Genomic DNA, 17,077 nt, shown 5'->3' with positions numbered 1-17,077 from the left:
GTGGAGGCACATCTGGGCTTAACATGTAGTTTCTTGCAGAGCAACCACAGTCCCATTGGTTCGAAGCTAGCCAGCTGTGAGATCCTTGTTCCAATCAATGCCATAAACAATAAATAGATTTTTTAAAAAGAAATTCAGCACCAAGAGGGCTTAATACTGTTTAAAAGTGAAAGTGTGCTCACGGCAAAATAAAATTTTAAAATAATCCAGAAGAACAGTGAGGGCTTTGGAGAAGTGGGCACGAATGAGGCAGGGCCACTGCCCTCGGCAGCCGGCGCCCCGGAAGGTGCCCATGAGCAGGGCCCAGCTGAGGTCCCAGTCCTGGCCATTGGAGGAGGGCAGGGGTCACAGCCTTCTCTTTCCTTGTCGGTGTGTCTGCGTGAGCCGTGTCCCCGAGGCTGCTGGCCCAGCCGAGGCCACCCAAGCAGCAGGGTCCCAGACCACCAAGAGCCTCCAGGAGCCTCTCTCGCTCTCCCAGTGGTGGCGTTTGTGGTCTAAGGCACGGTGTCCCTGATTCACAGGCAGGTTCTGTTCCCGACGTGCTAAGTGGGCTATGTGGGACTCAGAATGTATTTTTGCTCTGGAAATTGTGGCTCGTTCTTCAACCAGAACACAACGAACTCTAAATGTAACTAAAAATGGATGCTAATGTCCCATTCCTGCCATACCCAACCACCGTTAGGCAGGAAAAGCAGGCTCCTGTCTGTCCCGCTGTAACTCAGGACCAGGATTAGAACAGGCCCAGCTGGAGCCCCAAGGGGGCGGGAGGCCTTGCAGCTTGCCGAAGCACTTGTTCCTCAGACCACTCACCAGGGAAGGGGGCCTCCTGTGGAGCCCGCCAGGCACGAAGGCCGGCACCTGGAGCAGAGGGACAGATCACGGCCAGGCTTCCCCTGCGTGCGGGTGACTCTCACACATGTGCTGCCTGAGTGCGGGCCATCCGGGCCACCGGATTGTGCTGACTAGTCATCTGGCACAGGGAGCAGCGCCCCACGCGACCAGGCAGGAGGCGCTGGGGGCCACACCCACGGCTGGCCAGGGTCGGGGGCTTAGCTCCCAGCCCGTCCCCAGGGGAGAAGCCGCACCAGGCTCTGCAGAGAAGCGAAATGCACGAAGACGGAAACCAGCAAGAGACTTAGACTGTGTGCCCAGGCTTCATGAAATACTTGTCAAATTAACTTTTTTAATGAATGTGCGGAACACGTACAGCTGGAAGCGGGGCCTCGGCTCGCGGTGTTTGTCCAAGACGTGGCGCTCCGGCTGCGTCAGTTCTCCCTGCTGCGGAGACGCCTCCCCCCAGCGCTCCTGCCGCCTCCGCAAAGGGCACTGAAGCCGCGGCAAATTTATTCTACCCTTTAGAAATGTCACCTCCGCGTCTCCCCAGGACAGAGCGGAGCTTCCACGGCAGAGGGAAACTGCTCCCTGGCTCCCCAACCAGCACGTGTCCAGTCTGGCCCTGATAGGATTGTATCCTTTTCTTATTTTTTTTCTCTCAAAATGGAGGGAACTGCACATAAAGTGGATGAGCTGCACACTGTGCGTAAAGGCAGTGAAACATGAGGCATGAGAAGTGGCTCTGCTGGTCTCGAGGAAGGTGCCCGCCCCTCTCCCATCCGTATGTGGAGTCTGTCTGCATTCCCAACACTGCCGGGTGCCTCACTCCCTCTGTCTCAGTCAGCTTGGGCCACCGAGTAACAAACACCATGGACTCCATCCTGGAGGCCGGAGTCTGAGATGAACATGTCAGCAGAGCTGGTTTCCCCCAAAGCCTCTCTCCTCGGCGTGTAGACAGCTGCCTTCTCCCTGGTCCTCACGTGGTGGGCCCTCTATGTGCCCATCCCCCGCGGCTCTCCCTCTTCTTATAAGGATGCCAATCCCATCAGGTCCGGGTCCCACCCTCATGACCTCATTTAACCTTAACTATCTCCAGGCTCTCTCTCCAAATGCTGTCACATCGGGGGTTAGGGCTGCAACATGTGAATTTTGGGGACACAGTTCAGTCCATAGCACTCAGTGAGGCCAGAACTAAAGCGTGAACCCTGCCCGGTTTAAGCCTGGAGCTCGCAGGCCTTCCAGCCGAGGACCCCCTTCCTTCAGTGAGGGGAAGCACAGGGGAGGCCGGGGTTTGACAAGGAAAGGCGCTCCACGCTTAGCAGGACCATGTGATTTACCACTCAGGCAGAGACGCTTCTGACAGCACCGGGGGCTGTTAGCCATGATCACGCTGGAGCAGCAGGCACCAGGCCCGGCCGGACAGACACAGGACGTCGCATCATCTCATACACCAGTCCCACAGCACAGGCTTCAGGGGAGGACAGTCGTATGTTCACGTTCTGAGAAATGCGTCGTCAGGCGATTTCGTCGTTGTGCGAACACCATAGAGTGTACTTACAGACATCTGGATGGTGTAGCCAGCTACACACTCCGGCTGTATGGTACTAATCTTATGAGGCCACTGTCACGTATGTGGTCTGTCTTCACGCAGCGCGTGACGGTATTTGGGAATAGGGCCATCTCTGGTTCTCTTTTGAGACATATCTGGCAAGTCCCAGCCTGGAGAATCAGCCTTCACCTCCTGCTCTGAGGCTGGCCTGGATTAACTCAAAGCTGTCTTCTCTTTGAGGCAGCTTGATGGGTGCACTAATCATTATCGATACTGTCCTAGATCCAGTGTCCCCCCAAAGTCATTATGACCCACTTGTCTCCTGGGAATTCGCTCAACAGGTGCTTCTAGGAACAGAGGGACGGCTCATCCCCAGCGCTTGCTGTGCATCCTCCGTAGGAAAGACGAGGAGACTGGCTCCACCGGATGCGTGCCCCTGGCCCTGAGGAGTTTAGACCCCAGCCCAGGGGTTAAACCACGTTCTGTAATTTCAAGAGTTTTGATGTCATTTGAGCCCTTCATATTTTTTAAAATAGACTCCCATTTATTTTAGCCCCTTTTAAAAAGCTCACTTTGTTTTAAACACCCTGTTTCCAAGGGGAAGATTCAAAACTGTTTTCAAGACCAGCTCACACACACTCTACATTCCTGGGCCACTGCGCTTGGTCGAGTGTGAACCCAGGTAAGATGCAGATCTCTGGGAAAATCACACCCCCCCGATGACGTGGGGCCCTGGACAGTCAGAGTCCACCTGTGCCCACGGCACAGCCGAGGGGGTTATTGTCCCCAACTGATGGTTCGGTCCAATAACAACTTTGATGGATTTTCCAGCCAAATTCAGTCAAGGGTTGCTTGACCCGTCCGTTTGGTCAAAACAGCCAATCTAGTTGTGAGTGTGAACACCAAGTGTAGAATAGCTCAGCCCTGAGGAGCGAAGGCCAGTAGGAGATTCTGTCTAACATGGGTGAAAGTTATGACTGTGTCACTGAAGCCATTTCCAAGCGATGCACACGTGCGGCACCCATTCGCAGTTGTGAGAGGCAGGCCAGCATCATCCCGAGGGCCGCTGCCCTGGGCACGGCTCTGCCCCGAGTCCACTGAGGCGGACACACTCGAGACACTGAGTTTCTCACACATGGTCTTGTCTGCACGGTCAGTATCAGAACTGCCACTGATTTGAGGAGGTGACTCTTTCATAGTGGCAGTAAGTGGCTGCTATTTAATAGTCTCAGATGTGTGTGTCTCCTAAACAGTGATGTGTTTGGCTCCCATCCAACATCAGTGCATGAACGGCTGGTATCTGGATGAGCACTGGGGAAGAGTCAAAAGCTGGGTCCTCAGTTGTGCTTGCCTCTGACTGGTTGACCTCTTGGTCCTATGATCTCCGTCCGTGACATGGGTGGGGTTGAATGGGTAACCTCCAGCAGTGGTGGCCCTCTCTAACCTGGTGGTTCTAGGTCATCATGACAGTTCCATGTTATCATCTCAAAGCCAGTCGAAATTGGCTGCATTTCAGATGTAAGAATGGCCTTGTAGTGGTTTAGTAAGATGGGAGCAGAGTTAAAAATAGAAAATTATTTATTCAGGGAGTCTTGGCTGAATCACTGTTTAGTCATGGGGTGTTGTTAAAATATTTGTACATCTCTAGGACTGGAAGATGTTGGAACGGCGTGTTTGCCTTCCTCCTCCTGTCTACTGCAAACCCAAGGAGGCGACAGTCACTGTAAAGCAGAGCACTCTTATGAAGGTGTGCACGCTACTGAAGTTGGTTACAAGTCCTTTTTAAAGACTGAGTTGTGTTTTCCTGGAACAAACTTTGCTGGAGCGTTCACAGTATGTCCACTGCTGTGCTAAGTGCCTGAGACACAAAGATGAGCGACGTCGAGCCTCTGTCCCCAAGGAGATCTCATTAATTAGTTTATTCACTCCCTCAATACATTTTCCCTGCACATCTGTTATGTGCCAGATGCTGTTCTGGTAGCTGCACAATTCACCTTGCAGACAAGCAGTTGCCGTGCGATGCGATCCTGCCGTAACAGAGCTTTGCACACAGTGCGCAAGTGGCAGGCAGGGCCTTGCTTGACCTCCTTGGGCTCTGGGCAGACTTCTCAGAGGAGTTGATATGTGGGCAGGGTCCTGAAAGCTAAGAAGTAGTTTGACAACCGGACATGTTGGCAAGAGCCTTCCAGGTGGGGGCATGTGACAGTAGAGTCATAATTAGTGTGAGATGTTAGGGGAACAGGAGTTTTCCATGAATGGACATACATTTTGAGGGGGGTGCCGGCTGAAATAAGATGGTGATAGACCGGGCCAGACAAGCCTCAGGGTGGACTCACGGGGCCTTGTGTCCAGACCAGGTCAAGGAGTGCAGTTCTGTCCACTGAGGGGTTTACTCTCAAAAAGTAACATGGACGGGATTGCGTCTTAGAAAAAACACCTTGGAAAATGGCTTGAGAAGAGGAAGGCTGGGGACAAGGAAGCCGGAGTAAGGTATTAACGAGAAGGAGACCGAAAGCTGACCTAAAACAGGCTACTGCATAACATGCAGCTGGTGACCTCTGTACCTCGGTATAGAGGAAGGAGGAGAAAGTACAGCAGCACAGCAGACGTGAGCCAGGCCGAGGCCCATCATCTCTGTGATTGGAGGGGCACGTTTTGACCCATCGGGCACCAGCAATAGAGCTTCCCACAGTAGAAGGGAAAACAGGCGGAAATATAGGAGACAGATCCTTCTCGGTTATAGGAGGGCCTTGAGCATAATTCTCTGAGAAACTGGTGGATCCAGCAGACAAAAAACAAGTAAGGACAAAGGCACATTTGAGTAGCATGATGAACCAGCCAGACCCATTAGACGTCGTGTCTCACTATGAGCCCAACACATGGAGGGTCCAAGTCCTCTCCAAGATATCACATTCTTGGGAAGGACACCAGGCATTGGGCCACAAAGGCGACTCTCAGGATGGCCGTGCAAGGAGAATCCTGCTGGCCGCACAGTGATGCCTCTGGCCTCAGGTCTGTGGCTGTTTCAGGAGCATGTCCGGGTAAGACCAATCTGCTGTCGAGCTTTGTGTGTGTGTTTCACTTTGTTTTTACATAACCCAGTGTGTTTATATGTTGTGAGGAGGGAGCCAGCACAGGGCAGGAGCCTGGAAATACGGAAATGTGAAAGAGGGGTACTAGAGGACAAATCCCAGAGGAGAGGATGCAGGTGGAGGTGGGGCAGTCGGGGCAGAAGGGACGAGACCCCCTTGACTGAAGGCAGTGACGATGGGGAGGAAGGCAGAGAGCGAGGGGCCCATGCGCAGGGACCACCATGTTCCTTGAGAGCAGGACATGAGGTCACCTGCAAGAAAGGAGGAGCTCCCAGGTAGGTGTGAAGTGTGGGAGGAGTCAGATGATGCTGGGCCAGCACTGATGGGGTGGGAGGCAGAGGCACCCAGGGATCAGTGCAGGCTGGCAGATGCGAGAGGGAAGCGGTTGCGATGAGGGCCACGCCTTGAGGTACAGCCCCCTCGCAGAGGCAGCTTTCTGTTCTCCATGGTGTACAGGCTGGACGTGGCAGGTGGGGGACAGTCCACGGCCCAGGGAACCAGGATGGGGCGTCCAGGCTTTGGGGCCCAGCAACGCTTCCGACGGCCCACTCTGGCTCCCAGGCTGGCTGCACGCACACTCTCTAGAGAAGTCCTGTGGATACTCCCGTAGACGTAATGACGACCCCTACTTACATTTGTGCCGTCCCTTCCAGTCATCTCCTGTATCATAAGGACCGCAGCATCTCAGAGAAGGTGAAGGAGTTTGGAAGCCTCAGTAGCAGGGTCCCAGCAGAAGACAGGAGAACGGCCTTGGCTCCAGCTGTGCTCTCGCAGGCGTGGCCTCCCCCACCCTGGAGAGGGTCTCAGAAGCGCCTACCCCAGGCTCAGCGTGGCCCCAGGCTCAGCATGGCGCCGGGCTGCCACATCTCCTGCTTTGCAGACAGTTCGGGCTCCCCATCCCTTTTTCCCAAAAAAGGAAGCTGCCCAGACAGTCATCGCAGGCCACAGAACATCTCTGTGCTGGGTTACAAGGCGAGCTTGAACACTAGCTACGCATTAAATGCAGGAGATGCCGGAAAGTGGATTTCCCTGCAGGGTGGGCCTTGGGTTCCAAGATGGGGTCACCCCACTGTGACAGTGCACCCTGTGCCACAGTGGTGGGCCGGGGCACAGGGCTCCTCCAAGGCCCCAGAGGTTGCAGACCTAGAACCCAGAATTGCTGGCTCTGTTCTCTGCCCTGGTTAAAGTTTCACGTGAATCTGAGTGTGACAGCTGCCGCCAACCCAGATCCCACACTCCACCCGCTGGGGTGAGACCACTTTCTCGCACCCCCTCTTACTGTGTCCTTTCCAGCCACACCGGCCTCTTGGGGTCCCCCCTGGGGCCCTCTGAGGACTGTGCCTTGGTGGGTCAAGACCAGGAAGCCCGACCCACCTCCCTGAGTCCAGTCACCCTTTCTAGGGCTCAGAGCACCTAGAGCTCTTCTTCCAAACTGGACTGCATGTGGGATTCTTCGGCCATGTCCGACTCTCCTTTCTGGGGACCAAGTGTGTTGTCCCTCACCGAGGTCCTGGGGCAGGCACAGCCTGGCTTACAGAGCCATGGGTGTAAACTCCCTCTACTCTTAGATTTTCCAAGTCTGCCTTTAAACCGACAGCAGTCTTCACACAGCTTTTAGCAGCATAAGCCTTCCTTCAAAGAGAAGTCTTTCTAGGAATTCCAAACACGAAAGGGTCAAAGGTGGAGGGGGGGTCCTGGCAGGTGTCCAGGCCCCAGCCTCTGGGCTGGTGTGCAGACTCCAGCCACCGCTCTGGACACCAGTGCACAGACGTCCCACGTGCGCCCTCAACAAATCTGGACCAAGAGATCAGTGTCTTAAATTTCTTCTTCCTTCAAGTATATGAAAATTCAAAGATGGGCAGATGGAAAAATAAGATACTCTATATTGCATTTAATGAAGCTTCTGCCCCAAAAAGGATTCGTGCAAAGTGATTATTGACTCTTCCATCTTTTAGATTCTCCTCCTATTTGCATTCCCCTGTGTTATTACCAGGGTTCAAAAGCCCAGGTATCAACCCAGAATCCCGTTGTCGGTGTTGGGGAGCACCTTCTTGTGGCACCTGGGCAGGGACTGCCGGAATCACCACAGTGCTTCGACTCCCCCCCCCCCCAGGACAGAGCGTGCATCCCACCAAGCTGAGCCTGTCCCCCTCCCAGGGAGATTTTGAGGGCAGAGCAAAGACTAAGGTGCCACCACTCCCGGGCCTCTCTGAAGGCTCTCCAAGCCGGGTTCAGGGGCTCACGGAAGTTCATTCTGGGGGCCTAGAGGGGCTGGGCTGGGCTGGGGAATTCATTCCTTTTTGTTCCAATTTCATTAACCTCATATGAGAGGCAGGTGAAAGCAATTTATGCAAATCCTTTTTTCAATAGTCTAAGACTTTTTACCTTTTGATAATAGACAGCCAGCCAGAGGAGAGCCGCGGACAGGCAACTCTGAGGGCCCAGTTTAAAATTTGAGCTCCCTTTTCTTCCCGCTTCTTCAAAAGCTTTTCTGAGGATAAGATAAGAGTGTAATCCCTTAGTTTGGTACAAATGTTTTAAGACTTTGTGTTTCTAAAATCCAATTTGAATTAGCCTTGAACTTTAAAGCTGTTTTGTCTACTGAACCAAAAGACGCCACGTGACACACAGAACAAACAGTGTTGGCCAGTCTCCTCTGCTTCTCCCTGCTGACCCCAACCAGAGCAGGCCAGGGAATCGTCCAGAGGCAGAACATCACACCCACAGAAAAGCCACAATGCTTGTCTCTTTTCTATAAGATTTCCCAGGCGTCCTTCCCCACGGGCTTCAGGAGTCTTAGAGCTTAACTGCTGCCCTCGCTGCCAGACACACTTGGGCCGACCTTGGGCATTGCATTGTCCGGAAGACCACTGGAGATGCTGTCGCCAGAACTGCGCCCACTGCTCTTTGTGTGGTCAGCCGCGTCTGCTTTCGCCGGGGCCTCGGGGCAGGGGCAGAGAACAAGGGCATCCTGGCAGCAGCCATCTGCTCATCGCCCGACTTCATTTCAGGACACTCACTGGGTGCCTACCAGGTCCCAGGCGCCATTCAAGAGCCTGTGTGAGCCTCCGCATGTGGACAGAGTGAGGGCACTCAGGGTTCCAGGACATGACACCCCAGCGGAGAGGAGGAGGGCGGGGGAACGGCCAGCAGAGGCTGGAGTGTTGGCGGGGCCAGCCTGGTGCAGAAGGAGGGATGGCCTGCTGGGTGCAGGAAATAACCGGGGACACCAGATGCAGACCTCAGGGGTCCAGGGATCCAACCCAAGGGGCCTGCTAGACCCAAGGGTGAGGCCAGGGCAGAGGAGGCCTGAGGATGGGGCAAAGTCCAGGTCAGCAGGGCTGCCCTGAGTCTGCAACACCACCACCCACCACTTCCCAGCTCTGCGCTGTTTATCGGCCTGTAAGCCCTTTTCTCAGGAATGCGTACGTCCGAGCAAACCCCGTAGGTTGGGGATTTTCCCACTATGATAGCCTTTCTTTTTTTTTTTTTTTATTGTGGTAAAATATACACAATCTAAAGTGTACCATTTTAGCCATTTTTCAGTATAAAATGTAGTGGCATTAAGCTCGTTCACACCGTCGTGCCACAGGTGGCTGCCATCCGTCTCCAGAGCTCTTCATCCTCCCAAACTGAAACTCGGTCCCCGCTGAACTCTAACTCCCCTCCCTGTGGTGCCCACCGTCCTGCTTCCTGCCTCCATGAGTTCAGCTCCTTTAGGCCCTCACAGAGGTGGAATCACACAGCATTTGTCTTGTCGTGACCGGCTCATTTCCCTCAGCATCGTGCTCTCAAGTTTCCTCCGTGGTGGAGCGTGTGTCAGAATTCCCTTCCTTTTGAAGGCTGCGCTACGTTCCCTTGTACGGATGGACCACGTTTTGTTATCCGTTCATCCGGTGATGGACACTTGGGTTGTTTCTACCTTTTGGCTATTGTGAATAATGCTTCTATGAATATTGGCATACTAGTATCTGTTGGAGTTCCTGTTTTTAATTATTTTAATTTCGGTTATTTTAAGTATATGCTGAGAGGTGGAATTGATGGGTCATATGGTAATTCCATGTTTAGCTTTTTGAAGAACCACTAAACTGTTTTCCATAGCAACTGCATCAGTTTACATTCCCACCAAAAATGCATGAAGATTTCATTTTCTCCACATCCTCCCCAAAACTTGTTATTTCTGTTCTTGTTTTGTTTTTGTCTTTTTTTATAATAGCCATCCTAATAGTTGTGAAGTGGTAGCTCATTGTGGTTTTCAAGTGTGGTTTTATTTTTTTTCTTTTTTTGGTTAGGAAGATTGGCCCTGCGCTAACATCTGTTGCCAGTCTTCCTCTTTTGTTTTTCTCCCCAAAGCCCCAGTGCATAGTTGTATATTCTAGTTGTAAAGTCGTTCTAGTTCTTCTGTGTGGGATGCCACCACAGCATGGCTTGAATGAGCAGTGTGTAGGTCTGCGCCCAGGATCTGAACCTGTGAACCCCGGGCTGCCAAAGCAGAGTGCATGAACTTAACCACCCGGCCATGGGGCCAGCCCTCTCATTGTGCTTTTGATTTTCATTTCTCCAATGACTACTGAATTTGAGCATCTTTTTGTGTGCTTAGTGGCCATTTATATATCTTCTTCGGAGAGATGTCCACTCAACTCCTTTACTCTTCTTTTTTTGCTGAGGAAGATTGACCCTGAGCTAACATCTGTGCCAAACTGCCTCTGTTTTATATGTGGGATGCCTCCACAGCATGGCTTGATGAGAAGTGCATAGGTCCACACCCGGAATGCAAACCAACAAACCTCGGGCCACCAAAGTGTAGCACATGAACTTAACCACTACCCACCAGGCAGGCCCTCCTTCACTCATTTTTGAACTGGGGTTTCTTGTTGTTGTAGTTCAGCTTTAGAAGTTCCTCATAAATTCTTGATATTAATGTCTTACTAGGTATGAGATTTGCAAATATTTTCACCTATTCTGTGGGGTACCTTCACTCTCTTGGTAGTGTCCTTTAATGAAGAAAAGTTTTTAAGTTTGATGAAGTCTATTTTTTAATCTACTTTCAGATATCTATTAAAAAATTTGTGTATTTTTTCTTTGGTTGCCTCTGCTTGTGGTGTCATATCCAAGAAATCAAGACCAAATCCAACGTCATGAAGATTTCCCGCTAGGTTTTCTCCTAAGAGCTTTACAGTTTTCCCTCTTGCATTTAGGATGCATTACAGGTTAATTTTAGCACGTGGCGCGGGCAAGGGCCCAGCTTTCTTTTGCACGTGGATGTCCGTTTTCCCAGCACCGCTTATTGAGAAGACTATCCTTCCCCCATAGGCTTTTTTAGAAGTCAGCTTATTTTAGTATAGTATAGGGAAAACTCAGGTAATTTTTAAATAAAAGAGAGTTTTATTTCAGATTGATGTGTTTTAAAAAACTATATTATTAAATTTATTTGATAAGATCTTTAAAATATTGATAATATATAAAGTCAAATATTGACTGTGCCCCATTTAACACATCATACGTACTTTTTAATTTGCTTTAAATTAATTATGTAAGAAAAAGCATAATTCATGAATAGTAAACTCAACAATAATGTATCACGTTTACTTTGCAAACTGAATACACATTCAAATGTAAATTGAAATTTAACCAGGTGTTATGACTCCAATAATAGACAAAAGATGCTTTAATGACTTGATGTTTAAGATTCTCACTTTCTCGATTAAAAATAGTTTATTTTCATAATTGCTATGTTTTACTTATAAATTACAAGATAAAATGAAAAGTTTCAGGCTGCTATTTGTAAGCAAGCCTCTGCAAATAAACATTTCAGTTGTGGGCAGTCTAAGTTCTTGGTAAATTAAAAGCCAATTGGGGTGTATTCACTCCTAAATTTTCAGTTCCAAGCATTGTTTGGGGGCATGAGAGTCATTTTGATGTGCTGCGTGGGAATTGCGAGTGGCTGGAGGTGGCTTTGGTGAATTGTTACTGTCACCAGCTCACAGTCTCACACACTCGTTTAGTGTGGCTGTTCGGCTGATTTAACCACGTGTCCCCGAGTTTAAAACTCCAACCCTGAGAACTTGTTACGAGCGCGCCTTCCACGCTGGCCGGCAGCATGCAACAGCTCCAAGAGCCCTGAGCGAGGACTGGCGAGCTCGGGGGTGGATGGCGTTTGAGGGGACAGGGACGAGCCGGTGGCCCCACAGAGGCTGCGCAGTCCTCAAGATGAGAGGCTGGGAGGCCTGAGTTGGAGGCAGGGGCAGAGGAGGGAGAAAGCGTTGGCGAAATAAAACCAGCAGGACCTGGTGCGGGCGGGATGCAGGGAGGAGGGCAGAGGTCAAAGGCCTCAGCCAGGTGTTGGTTTGGAATGGAGCTCCTCACCGTGAGGGGCTTGGCCGGGGTGGGGGGGGGGGGGGGGACGACGCCATGGTCTCCATGGGGACATGCGACCTGAGATGCGCCCAGGACACCAGGGGAGGCACCAGCCAGCGCTGCAGCGGGGTCGCAGCAGCTCCAGCCGAGGCCGGGACCAGAGACGCACCTGGGGCCGAGGCTGGGAGGGCCGGCTGCTATGGGGACCCCACGTCCTGGCGCAGCTCCCTGACTCCCAGGAGGCTAGCGCTCAGCTTGACTGAGGCAGCTCCCCTTCGAAAGAGGGTTTCTGAACATTGCTTAATTTAATTCCAAACTTCCAGCAAATCCCCCCTCATTAAAAATAGCTGGGAGACTATCTGAATTAGAGAAAGTCGGGGTTTACAGAAGATCTTGAAGCAGGCCCTGCAGTGTAGACAGAGTGTGAAGGGGGTCTGGTGTGCAGGCTCACAGACACGGAAACCGGGGCTCCATGTGTTTGTGATGGGCGTGTGGCTTCAGCGTGGTCCTGGGTGCCCACCAGGGGGCTTCAAGCCGGGGAGGCTCGTCCTGCCCACCAGCCCACGCACGTCACACACACTAAACCAGAGGAGAGGCAGCGCCACCTCCGCCACCCCCTCTGGCTCTTGCCCCCTTCCTGCCTGTCTTCAAGGACAAGCTCTTGGGTGCAGGGGCCACCTCCCACCCCTCCCTGGCTGCCACTGTCTGCAAGTCACTGGCGCTGGCCCCTCCGTTTCTTCCTCTGCCAACCTGCCTCCACCCACTCAGCCCTCACCAGCTCCTGCCCCACGCTTCCACAGGCGATCCCCCGCCAGAAACAGGCGCCCCCTCATCCCCCACACTCGGGAACGCGGGAGATACATCTTGCATGAAGCCCAGAGTCCACACTCAAACTCTGCCCCGTCAGGGCCAAAGTGCCATCCTAGCTTCGTCTTTTACCACCACCCCCACTTATCCAACCAACAGGAACCACCTTTCTTATATGCTAACCAAAAGGCTGGTTGTCTACATATTAATGCTGTTCCCTCCACCTGCCACCTTGCCCAGATGCAAGAACCCACTCAGAGGCCACACTTTCCATCAGCCTCCCCTCGGCCAGCATTGTTGGTTCCTTCTTAGTGCCCAGTCGTCACCATTGACTGAGCTCCCAGACTATCCAGGCCGCGCACTGAGACCTCCTGCCCTGTCTTCCCTGGACCCTCCTGGGCTGTGGGGTGCCCTCCTGTTATTGCCCCTGGTGGGCCCAGCTAAGCAAGGGAAGGCGGGAAAGTGCACCACCCGCTGCAGTCACCAGTTCAGGTCGGGATCCCCCCATTCATTGTCGGGGGGCTGGAGCCAGAGACTCGCGCTGCCCCCTGCCGTTGCCTGGGTGTTGGGCCTCGGGGAGCCACTTGGCTTCTCTAAACCTGCCTCTTGCCTGCGACACGGCCCCGGGGGGGTGGGCGGAGAAGGGCTGGCGGCAACAGTGGGGGCCCAGACTCCCACATTGTGACAGCTGAGCCCCAAGGGAGGTGGGACTGAGCAGAGCAGCAATGCAGCTGGGCGTTGGGGATGCATCTGTGACACGCCGTCGGGTGCTTAGGCCTGGGCCCCCTTCAAACCAGCGTCTCGTAATCCTGCGTGCTTAGTGCTTACCATTTTAAAAGTCAGTTGGGAGACACACTGAGTTCTGCCAGTAAAAATTATACACCATAGTTCACTTCTATTGGTCAAAGCGGAGTCAATATTCTAAAAAAATGTCCAACAGAATATTTCCTATTTTTTTGGCAATTCTTCCTTACTTTAGTTTTCTTCTGTGGGTTTTTTTCAAACCAGGGAAACTTCTTGGGCGGGGGTGCATATTAAAAGGTATGAATTTTAGATAACTAAATAAATCCTTTTCCTTTAGAAATCCCAGCACCATCCAGTTTAAGAGTTTGGGGTGACTGTTACTGTGATTTTCAGCTGGCTGTAAATGCACGTGTGCGGTACAGAATCACTCAACGAATAACGTGCTAGGCGGCCTTTCCCTCCGCCTGCGCCAGCACCCAGGGCAGCCAAACGAAGCACCACAAACTCGGGACTCAAAACCACAGAGATTCATTTTTCCAAAGTTCTGGAGGCTGACAGTTCAAAATCAAGGTTTCGGCAGGGCCGTGCTCTCTCCAAAGGCTCTTTCTTTTCTCGTGGGGTAATCTATTTTCTCAGCAAAGCTCAAGTGTACAACAGTGTTATTAACTATAATCACTGTGCCATACTTTAGATCCTCAGAACTCACTCCTCTTATAACCGAAGGCTTGCATCTGTGACCAGCATCTCCCCATTTCACACCCCCAGCCCCTGACAACCACTGTTCACTCACTGTTTCTGTGAATTCGACTTTTTTTTTTTTAAGATTCAACATATAGGTGAGATCATATAGTATTTGTCTTTTTCTGTCTGACTTATCTCGCTTAGCAGAATGCCCTCCAGGTTCATCCATGTTGCCCCGAATGGCAGAATTTTCTTGCTTTTTATGGCTGAATAATATTCCATTGTGTACATATATACATCATATTTCCTTTATCCACTCATCCGTTGTTGGACATTTAGGTTGTTTCCATACCTTGGCTATTGTGGATGATGCTGCAATGAACATGGGAGTGCAGATATTCTTTGAGATGCTGATTTCATTTCCTTGGGATAAATACCCAAAAGTGAGATTGCTGGATCATATGGTAGTTCTATTTTTAATTTCTTGAGGAGCCTCCATACTGTTTTCCACAGTGGCTGCACCAACTTATGTTCCCACCATCAATGTGCAGGATTGCCTTTTCTCCACATTCTCACCAACACTTGTTATCTCTTGTCTTTTTGATAACAGCCATCCTAACAGGTGTGGGGTGATACCTCACTGTGGTTTTGATTTGCATTTCCCTGGTGATAAATGATGTGGAGCATCTTTTCATGTGTCTTTGGCCATTTGTGTATCTTCTATAGAAAAATGTCTATTCGGAGGGTCCTTCCTTGTGTCTTCCAGCTTTTGGTGTTGCTGGCAATCCTCGGTGCTCCTTGGCTGGCAGCTGCATCACTCCAGTCTCTGCCTCTGTTGTCGCATGTTCTTCTCCTGCGTGTCCCCGTCTGCACATGGCTGTGATGACACCAGGCATATTCAGTTAGGGGCCTCCCTATGACTTGATCTTATCTAATTACATCTATAACAACCCTGTTTCCAAATGTGGTCATATTCTAAGGTGCTGGGGTCTCTTAGTCTGTTCAGGCTGCCATAACAAAATGCCATAAACCTTGTGGCTTAAACAACAAACATTTATTTCCCACAGTTCCGGAAGCTGGAAGTCCAAGATCAAGGCCCAGCAGGTTCAGTGCCTGGTGGGGGCCTGCTTCCTGGTTCGTAGATGGCCGTCCTCTTGCTGTGTCCTCACATGGAGGAAGGGGAGAGAGCGCTATCTGGGGTCTCTTTTATAAGGGCACTAATCCCATCATGGAGGCTCCACCCTCATGGCCTAATCACCTCCCCGAGGCCCGCCTCCTCACACTGTCACACTGGGGACTGGCTTTCAACATTCGAGTTTGCAGGGGACACAAACTCTGTCCATAACATGTTAGTAATTCAACATATATTTTTCTTGGGGGGACACAATTCAACCCATAGCACCACCTAAGGGTATGTCCACTTGTGTAAGAGGGAGAGAAATTCACTAAGGTGTTCTAACATTTTTGCATTGTTTTCCGATGGGTGGGAAGAGTAGCTACCAACTGCTCACCAGCACCACCCCTACCCTCCAACCTGAGTCCCACTCTGGACCTAAGAAAACCCAGTTGGGTAATAAGCCAAGGATGCAGGCAATGTTAACTGCCCGGCCTGCTGGACACTGAAAGTATCTGGGACTAGCCACATTGAGAAAGGCCCCTAGCAGTACCATGTGGCTGATAAGAAATCATTCCTATAAATGAGTATCTCACCTCCCAGCCAAAAGTAGTATTCTTTCCTCCAAATTGATGGCTATCTGCCTACCTCCCTGGATGAAAAGATCCTTATAAATGAGAACCATGTCTTACTTATCTTTATGACCCCCACAGCACTACTATAGTGCCTTGTACTTAATAAGGACCCAATAAACGTTTGATGAATAGACACTAATGAATTAATTAGCTGATGTGCCACCTTCTTGGTAATATATCTGACGTATCTCTCGGTCCAGTTAGATTGTAAATTAACGAGGCCTTTGAGGAATGAGGGAAATAAATGGGGAATTCCGGGAGGCTGGATGTTGAAGAAGGTTTTCTTGGGAAGGGAGATTTCGTAGCACCCTCCCAACTTCCTCTGGTTGGCCTCTGCCAATTCTGCCAACACGCAAAGCCCTGTCAGTGGAGGAATTCGGAGGAAGTTGACTTATGTGTCATCACACGTTAACACCTCGATGGGTTTGCTTTTCAAAAGAGAGGGGAAAGTTCATGCAGATATCCCATTGCTGCCCAGTATGATAGAAGAGAGACAAAAATAGATAATAGACCTGAATAGTTGATGAGTGTCTTGAATTCTCATTCTGAAAAACAATTTCTCCTTAAGCCTCCAAACACTCTTTCCTCCGTTGTCCCACCCAAACTGTCGGATTCCTCTTGACGGGCCCTTCCCTCTTAAAGGGAAGCTCATTCCTGCTGCCTCCACAGACTATTAAGACGTGTTCTTTCTGCCTTCATTTTGGTGGAAGCTCCTAACTGCTGAGAACCAGACAGGAAACAGGAAGGGCCCCACATTCCAAAGTAAGAGGCTGGTCCACCCAGACGGGACCTGCAAAGGAGGAGGTTGGATTAGTCTGCCTGAGGCCCACCTCCGGGACACGGAGGGGCTGAAGTCCAAGGGGCTGGAGGCAGCATCTCTGGGGCATTTTCCTCCACTCCCATTGAAGGAGGCTCCCCCTTCCTCAGCCCTAAGGAGCGGGGCTTCAAGGGGTCCCCTGGAGAATCTGATCTCTGTACCTCCTTTGGCTGGAGTGGGACTGGTGGGGGCCCCCACCTACAGAGAACTTAACTTGAGCGGCCCCAGAGCTTGAAGTTAATGGCAGCTCCCCCGACAGTGGGAGAGGGAGCAGAGGGCTCTGCAACCTTGGGGGGCACACAGGACCTGCCAGCCTCTGGTGAATTCTAAAGGGACTCACTCAGGAGGGTTCTCCGCTCAGGTGAGGCATCTCCGTCAGAAAGAATTCACAGGTTTGGTCGTGGGCAGCCAACCAGGGGAGAGGCCCCCATGCTAACGTCTTCAGGG

General features: G+C 51.4%; 1 protein-coding gene across 4 annotated transcripts in view; it reads left to right on the top strand.

The window, feature by feature from the left end:
* Positions 1-17,077, top strand: part of PTPRN2 (protein tyrosine phosphatase receptor type N2) — a 931,942-nt gene that overhangs the window by 766,694 nt on the left and 148,171 nt on the right. The gene's annotated exons all lie outside the window — the stretch shown is intronic.

This window comes from Equus caballus, chromosome 4 (assembly GCF_041296265.1).
Source record: "Equus caballus isolate H_3958 breed thoroughbred chromosome 4, TB-T2T, whole genome shotgun sequence".
Classification (NCBI taxonomy): domain Eukaryota; kingdom Metazoa; phylum Chordata; class Mammalia; order Perissodactyla; family Equidae; genus Equus; species Equus caballus.
The sequence above is the reverse complement of the archived record's forward strand: the minus strand, read 5'-3'. Positions and strand labels throughout refer to the sequence as shown.